Below are 8,945 nucleotides of genomic sequence, written 5' to 3'. Positions count from 1 at the left end.
GGAGCAGATTAAAATCTGGGTCCTGCCGGTGAGGAGGTCTGAGGGATTGGGAATACAAGGCTGTTTTAATCTTTTCCAAGTCAGGCTGTTTAGAAATATCCATACATCAAATGTTCATGGATCTCATACAATTTCCTTCTCAGGGGAAAATTCAATTACCAGTAACATGAAGTGGGATTAGCTCGTTGTGGCAAGCCATCTGGAGAGAGAAGATTCACCATCCCCTGTAAATATGTTCAGAGATTTGCCATCATGATTTTGAAGAAGTTACTGAAGGTGTTCAAAGTCACAAATGATGTTTCCTCTGGAAGCCTTGTTTAGTTGACCCTGTGAAATTAAAATGCAACTGTAGGAAAACATAGACCTTGCCTTGGGCTGAAATATTCCTCTGCCACAGGAAGGTGATATTCGGGTTTCAAGGACCTGCTTGAATACTTGTAAAATAGCGGAAACTGTCCTGAAACTGTATTGTATAAACGTGAAGTCTCATGAAAAGGAGAGTCAGCGGAAGGGAGGGACTAACAAAGCAATTACTACCAGTGAGAATCCAGCTCTCTGGATCATTTTAGAATGTCAGATAAAGCCTAATTCCCATGAAGAACACAGAAACATATTTAGATTAGCCTCAGAAAGGAGAAGACTCAGAGGAGCACAGAAGGCAGCAAAAGCATTCACATTTGAATGAAAGAAAACAGACTAGCATAGTCTGGGGATGATGACAAGATGGCCCAGGAGTTCAAAGGCCAAACCAAAGTTTCCTGGGCCAACCCAGGACATCTGAAATGATGCCAGTCTTCAGAGCAGTATGTCAATCCTCTGGGGGGTGGGAACTAGACATAAATGAAAAAGTGTCAGTCACACCCATTTGGCCAGGAAACCTCTGTGATATGAGGACAGACCCAGATAGATCAGGAAAATTACAGATCATTTTAAAATTGATTTTATTAAATATTTACCATCTTCACAGTGAAAATTACTGACAACTGGACACATAGTATCTTCTTCAATTTGTGAGTAAATGTGATACGTTCAAACAATAGTGAAGCCATTAAAATTATGATGCATAATTACCTAATTGATTTTGAACAATATACATAAGGCTTCTAAGTTCATATGGTGAGGCTAGCATAAATTTGACATTAAAATCAGGCAATGGCACCATGAGAAAGGAAATATCACAAAGTAAACTCAGTTTTAAGTGTAAATGTGAAAATTCTAAATAAAATACTGGCAAACTATCTAAAAACGTGTAAAAAAAGATACATCATGACCAAGTTGAATTGAATTCAAGATTTCAACGATGGGTTAACATCAGTAGACAGTCCATTACTACATAAACACAGTAAAAGAGGAAGGCCATGTGATTAACCCACTAGATACAGGAAAGCCAACAAATTCACACTCATTTATAACAAAACTCTTAAAAAACTAAGACTAGAAGGGAACACCTACATCTTCATAAAGATTACCAAAAATCTACAACAAACGTCATGTGTACTGGAGAAATGTTAGAAGCACTTCCTACAGCATCAGGAACAGAACAGGGTACCTGCTATCACTGCATCTGTTCAATAGTTAATGGAGAGCCGAGCCAGTGCAATAAAAAAATAAAGATATAAGGACTGGAAAGAAAAAAGTATGAGATGAGGAGATTATTTTCATAGAAAATTCAAGAAACTCTTTAAGATAAACTGTTGACTATAAGAAGAGAGTTTGGCAAGATTATTGGATAAAATAACGACATACTAAATTTGCATTCAAATAAACATCCAACAAATAATTAGAAATTAGAATATGTAAACACACAATAGCAACGAGTTACAAGGTTCCTACAAATAAATCTAACAAAAGATAGGCAACCCCTTTATTGATGACATAAAACTATTAAAAAAATAGAAAATAAAACCTAAATAATGGAGCACTATATTACTTTAATAAATATTATAAAAAATAACAAATTTTTGTCCATTAATTTATAAATTCAATTAAATTCCAACATTCCGATAGAGTTGTTTTTATGCAACTAACATTTCATATGGAAATATTTCATTTGGATGAATGAAGAGCCAAGAAGAGCCAATAAATTTTTGAAGAAGAGAGATTTATATTTGCTAAAACTTAAGACTTAGTATAAAATTATAGTTTTGAAACAGTGTGGGACTGGTACACGGGTAGATGAATAGACCAAAGGAACAGAATAAACTTTTAGTAAATGTTTTAATAAATGGACACTTAATCAATGGTCTGACAATTGTCTCAACGCAGAAAAAGACAAATTTAGATCCTTACTATACACAAAAATTAATCTCAAGTGGACTGAAAATTAAATGTGAAAAGCAAAACTGCTAGCTTTAGAAGATAACACAAGAGAATATCATTATTAGGTAAGATTCATTAAAATAAATAAAACAGATTTTAAAACCCCATATAAGTAAAATTTTAAAATGAAATATTGAGAAAGAAAAGCAAGTTGGAAAGGATACAAACATTTGATGACACTAGTATGTACTGTTTGTGGAAAATTATCTCCATACACACATACATGGGGATAAACACAATAAAAGGGCATAAACAAAATATAAAGGTAAAGGTAGATAAATTCGATTACTTAAAAACGAAAACTTCTATACAAAAGATATCATGAGCAAAGTAAAAATCCAATTCACATAATGGAAGGAAATAACTGAAACCCATACAATCAATAAATAATTGGTATACATAGGAATAAAGAAATCTACCAAGGCTGTAACAAAGAGAGAAACCATCAAAAAGAAAAAGAGACAAGAATGCACACAATTCACAGAGAGAAAAACCTTAAAGGCTAATAATTGTCTGAGAAGATTCTCGATCCCATTAACAATCAAAAAAATAAAAATTAAAAATTAATAAAATCCCATTGTGCACTCACCATACTGGCAAAAATTAGTAAATCTCATAACATTAAATATTGGTGAAGATGTGGGAAACAGTCATGTATCTTGTAGGTATCACCAATTTGAAGAGCAATAGGGGAAGTCCTAGAAAAGCTGAAGATGCATTATTCTTTGGTCCAGTTGTTCCACTTCTAGTTGCTACTCTAGAGAAATCTTGCGTGCACAAGGTTTGTACAGAGTTGTTCATTGGTAGTATGGTGGCAAGGTTTCTAACAGCCGAAGAATGAAAACATCCTTCTGTCTTTAAGTAGAATACTGGATTTACTCTGATTTATCCATACAACGTTCTCTATACAGCAGTTAAAATTAATGAACTAGATCTATATCTATCTGTCTATTTTAATAAATCTTTAAAAAACAAAATACTGAATGATATAATAAAGCTGTGAAAGTATGCTAACACTATGATACCGTTCACAGGAGATTTTAAAAACCCTAAACAATAGTTAAAACTGTTTTAGGATACAGTCATCTGTAGTTCCTAACTAAAGGTGATTTTGTCCCCAGGGGACTTTTGAAAATGTCACAAGTGGCAGAGGATGCTACTGGTATCTAGCAGGTAGAGGGCAGGAATACTGCTAAACCTCCAATAATGCATTGAACCAGTTCCCCTCCCCACTCCAACATACATTAAAGAACTATTTGGTCCAAAGTGTCTACGGTACTAAAGTTGAGAAACCTTGCTCTAGATCCACCCTATCCAAATCACATAAGTGAGAATGGAGATGGGGTAAGAGGAAGAAGCATATCTTCAAAGACAAATCGAGAGTATAATTCAAGGAGGAGAAGAAGTAATTAAAACATATCAACTACAGTACATATGAAAAAGTTTGAAAGAATATACACCAAAATATTATCAGTGAAGATTTCTGAAATAGTGTTCAAGAATTTTTTCGCATACTTCTATTTTATCTATAAGGAATATGAAGCATTTGAGAAATTCAAAAGAAAAGTATTAGAAAAGTACAAAAAAGTATCTTGTCACCAAAAAATATTTTCCACCACAATTTTACGCTTCGGAAAAGATCAGTTTCACAATGCATACCTTTACATGTTAATATTCTTAGGTCCAACTATTTTGTACTCCACTTTCCCCTCTTGACATTACTTATGAAAATCATTCTGTAAGTCCAGATAATCTTCATATTTAATATTTTAATAGCTATATAATGTTTAATTGTATTACTTCCTTAAGATTTAGCCATTTCCTGGCTGTTAACGGTTTCGTATTCTTCTACCATTATGAAAAGCATAGCTATAATCATCTTTGCAAAAATTGGGTGTTTTCCCTTAATTGAATTCTTTCTTTGGGATTTGCTTTCCAAAGCAAGTTTGCCAAAGCAAAGAATATAACGAGTTCTATGATCCTTGGTACCGTCGTCAGTTTTCTTTCCAGAAAAAACTTGCCATTATTTCTACAAGCAATATATGAATATACCTGAGTCCCCACAGTGCTATTAATTTTAGTTTTAAAATTCTATTATTACTAATTTAATATGCATGAGGTAGTATATCCGGCTATTTTAATTTATAATTCTTTAATTACTACAGAAGCTAAACGTTTTCCCAAGTGTGTGTTCACTATTTGTATTTTTCCTTATGCAAACCATCTGCTCGCATCCTTTAACCATCTGTCCAGTCAGACCTGAGTATTGCCCATATAGATAATGTTAATTTCCATTATATTCATAATAGTAAATGCTTCTAGGTTATAACAATGCTCCCCTGTTGTTTTCCTTTTGGTTTTTCCAATTTGGAACTGTGATGGTTAATTTTCTGTGTCAGTTTGACTGGATCACGTAATGACCAGATAACTAATTAAACATAATTTCTGGGTGTGTTTATGAGGATGTTTCTGAACCCTCCCCAAAGTGGGGGCAGGGCATCGTCTGATCCATTGAGGGCCTGAATAGAACAAAAAGGAAGGGAAAGGTTAATTTGCACTCTGCCTGACAGCTTGGGATGGGACATCGGTCTTCTGCTCTCAGTATACCTGGTTCCCAGGCCTTTACATCAAGACAGTGAGGCTCTCCAGCTCTCAGGTGTTTGAGTGACAGCACTGGCTTTCCTGGGCATCCAGCGTGCAGATTTCTCAGTCTCCACAATCATGTGAGCCAGTATCTATATAGAGAGTATATATATATTATATGTGTGTATATTTATATATATACACATATATATGTATATATACACACAAATATATATGTATATATATACACATATATACACACACATATATACACACACATATATACGTATATGTATATATACACACATATAATATATATATGTGTATATATATATACATATATATATCTTCTACTAGTTCTGTGTCTCTGGGGAGCCCAATACAGGAATCAGTTTTTGTTAATTTGGGGTATGTATGTAAGTATGTATGTATGTATGTATTTTAGTGTACATGAACTAGTCAACCTTATAATTTCATTACTGATTCCTCTTATTACTTCCATTACCCAAAATCCTTTTTTTCCAAAATGGGTAAGTGTAGCATTGTTTTATTTCATATGTATGTATACATGCGTATGATGCTATATTTAAATAAAAAATTAATCCTTTTGGTTGAAGTGAGTTATCAGTCTAAGCCTTAGACTCTAAGGTTATTTTTCCCATGTCACTTTTCCCCAAAACATATATTGAATAATTTTACATTCCTTTGTTTATAATAGACGAGATACATAGTAATTTAGGAAATCTCTACTTTATCTTTTGGGCTAATTTTTGGTTAGGCCATTTTGATAACTACTGTTCCTTAATAAGACACTTTAATATCTGGTGAGGCCAATTCTCCAGTATTACTTTCATCACAAAAATGTACTTTTTTCACATTTACTTTATTGTTATTTTGTCATTTTCTATAAAGTAACCCAGTGGAATTATAAATGATATTGCTTAAATTTATTAATTAACTTGGGGTGGCTCCATAGTGTAGTGGTTAGCACACCTGCTTTACATGCAGAAGGTCCTGGGCTTGTGTCCCAGGTGCCACGCACCATACCCTAGGTGTGCCAGGCCCCAGGTGCACACACGAGTGTGTGGGAGGAGATGCCCCACCTTCAGAGATCCAGTTCTTAAGGGGAAATGGTAACATCCATAGGTCAGGGGTGGAAGTCGGGGGTGAGGAGGAGAATTAAAAAGGGGAAAAAAATTTATCAATTAACTTGAACATTATTTTATTCTTCACCATTTCAACTTTCCGGTCAGCAGGAGAGTGTATCTTTATATTCTTAACCCCAAATCATCTGATTACAGACTTAAGAGAGTTTAGATATCATTCAAGTTCTGGTTCTAGGCCACCCTCCTTTGCTCATACTATTTTATAGATGATCAACCCAAGGTCCAGAAACAAATGGTCAGACTAAGACCTAGAAATCTGTATCTGGTTGGGCACAAAGCTGAAAGAAAGAAAGAAACAAAAAAACCCAGGGCCTATCTTATTCTACACGTTTTCTATCACGAAATGTATATTCAAGTCTTCATTCACTGCCTTTAACACTTTAAAACTACCTTTTACAGATATTAGGTATATTCCAATTTACTCATTTCTAGGAATTTTCTAGATCGTAGTAGAAAAAATGAGCATGATCTTCAACTTTGGGCAAATGGTTTCTTCCATTCCATCATATTTTCCTGAATGGTTTTTTCAATAGGGAAAAGCAAAATGGCTTTTGAACTGATCTCCCATTTTTCTGGGCCACTCTAATCTTTTAAAGGATTTTTATCATGAATAATTGTTTCTCGTGCACTTAGAGTCTGCAGGGAAGTATGTTAGATGCACGAAAAGATAAGGTTGCAGAATCTTGCCTTCTAAGAGATTCTCACAATCAAATTCAAGACACCAGATATAGAGCGTATCAATTTCATCTAACAGAAAATCCAAATAACAGTGGTTTAAAGAAAATATGGATTTGTCTCTCACATAATGGGAAGTCTGAAAATAGGTGACCCAGGGACCTTATGCCAGTTCCGCAGTGTCATCAGGCACACAGGCCCCTTCCTGACATCTACTTTGATATGAGGGTGCTGGTCTCATCATCACATATATCATAAAATTGCTAGCACTCTAGCCATCTTGACTAATTTCCAGGCAGAAAAAAAAAATGAGCAAAAGGCTGGTGCCGAGTCAGGTCCTCTTTAACTAATTTTTCTGGAAGCCTTCTGGTGACATCTGCTTCTATCATTGCTCAGACTCTGTGAAATGACCAGCACTAGCTGCAAGGGAGCTAGCAGGGGGGTGTAACATTTTAGCTAGGCACATTGCTACCTACAATAAAATAAAAAATATAAATATGATTGTAAATAAGAGGGAAGAATGGATACTGGGCAGGCAACTAGTAGTCTTTTTCCACACAGTGTATAAGGTGGAAGGCAAAACATAAAGTGATATTTTGTTCAGGCTAAGACAATACAGCTAACGAGAGAGATTAGTATGTGGCCTTGATGGTTAAATTGGATATAGACAAATGGTGGTGGGCAGAGGGAGCATTTCAAGACCAGAAAGGGCCTGAGCAAAGATGCAACAAGAGTTCCCATAGCAGGTTTGAGGGAGAAGTGCAGCAAGGAAGGAGGGAGGGTCTTCCTTTGTATTTAGAATGTCTTTCTGCGACTGTGGGATGCACAGAATTGCAAGCATGGATTGATTATCAACTCTTCTTATCCATCATTGCCTTCCTAATTAAATCTTCATAACAATTACTAACATTTATTAAAACCAACTATGTGCCAGAGAGTTTGCTAGGTGTTTTAATATATATCACCCCTAATTCTTATCATAACTCTATTTTAGGGATAAAGAAACTGAAGCTAAGACAGATCAAATACTTGACCAAGGTCATGAATCTTTTAAACGTGAGATATCCTGAATTGGATCTTAGACAGGACTCCATGTTTTCTCATAATGTCATGTGCTAACTTCCACTATTCCTCAATAGTTTCTAAATCCTAAACCTTAGGGGAACTTTACAAACTCTTCCACTAACAAGCAGTGTGGCCATGGACAAACTACTTAACTTCCCTGGATCTGAATCAGTTTCCCTAGTACTCAGATACAAACCTGATAGATATTACAATAAAAGGAACACTGCAAACCATTATCCCTCGTAATCACAGATGCAAAAATTCCAAGCAAAATTTTAATCTGTGAAATCCAATAATATATAAAGTGAATAATAAAACAAAGTGAGGTTTATCACATGAATTCTAAATTGGTTTAACATTTGAAAATAAATAAAATAAGAAAAAAAAAGTCTATGATTATCTTAATAGCTGCAGAAAATGCAGTTGATTTAAATCCAACATCTTTTCCTGATAAAAATTCTCAGCAAACTACAGATAGATAGGAATTTCCTTAATCTGATAGATTCCTTATCGGCGAAAAACCTATAACTAACATCATACTTAATGTGAACGACTGAATGCTTTCTCTCTAAGATCAGAAACAAGACAAGAATGTTCATTCTCATGACTTCTACTCAACATTGATTTTAGCCAGTGCAATAATGAAAGAAAAAATAATCAAAAGCATCTGTATTGGAAAGGAAAACTAAAATTCTTTCTTCACAGACGACACGGTTGTCTATGTAGAAAATCTGATAAAATCTATAAAAATGTTATTAGAACCAAGACATGAGCTTAGCAAAGTTTCAGAATACAAAATCAGTACACAAATCTATATTCAAAATTTAAAACAGATTGAAATTAATAAAACAATAAATAGCATCAAAATACGAAATACTTCAGGATAAACCTATCAAAAGCTATGTAAAATCTATACACTGAAAGCTGCAAAAGAGTGCTGAGAAAAATCAAAGAAGACCTAAATAAATTGAGAAGCATATCTCATACATGGGTCAGAGAATTCAATATTGTTATATAAATCCTCCCCAAATGTATGGATAGAGTCAATGCAACCCCAGTCAAAATTGTAGAACTTAAGCTAAACCTGAAATTTATGTTGAAACACAGAAAATCTAAACAGCCAAAATGACTTTGGAA

Source organism: Rousettus aegyptiacus, unplaced genomic scaffold (assembly GCF_014176215.1).
Source record: "Rousettus aegyptiacus isolate mRouAeg1 unplaced genomic scaffold, mRouAeg1.p scaffold_m13_p_10, whole genome shotgun sequence".
In the NCBI taxonomy this organism is placed as follows: Eukaryota; Metazoa; Chordata; class Mammalia; order Chiroptera; family Pteropodidae; genus Rousettus; species Rousettus aegyptiacus.
The sequence above is the reverse complement of the archived record's forward strand: the minus strand, read 5'-3'. Positions refer to the sequence as shown.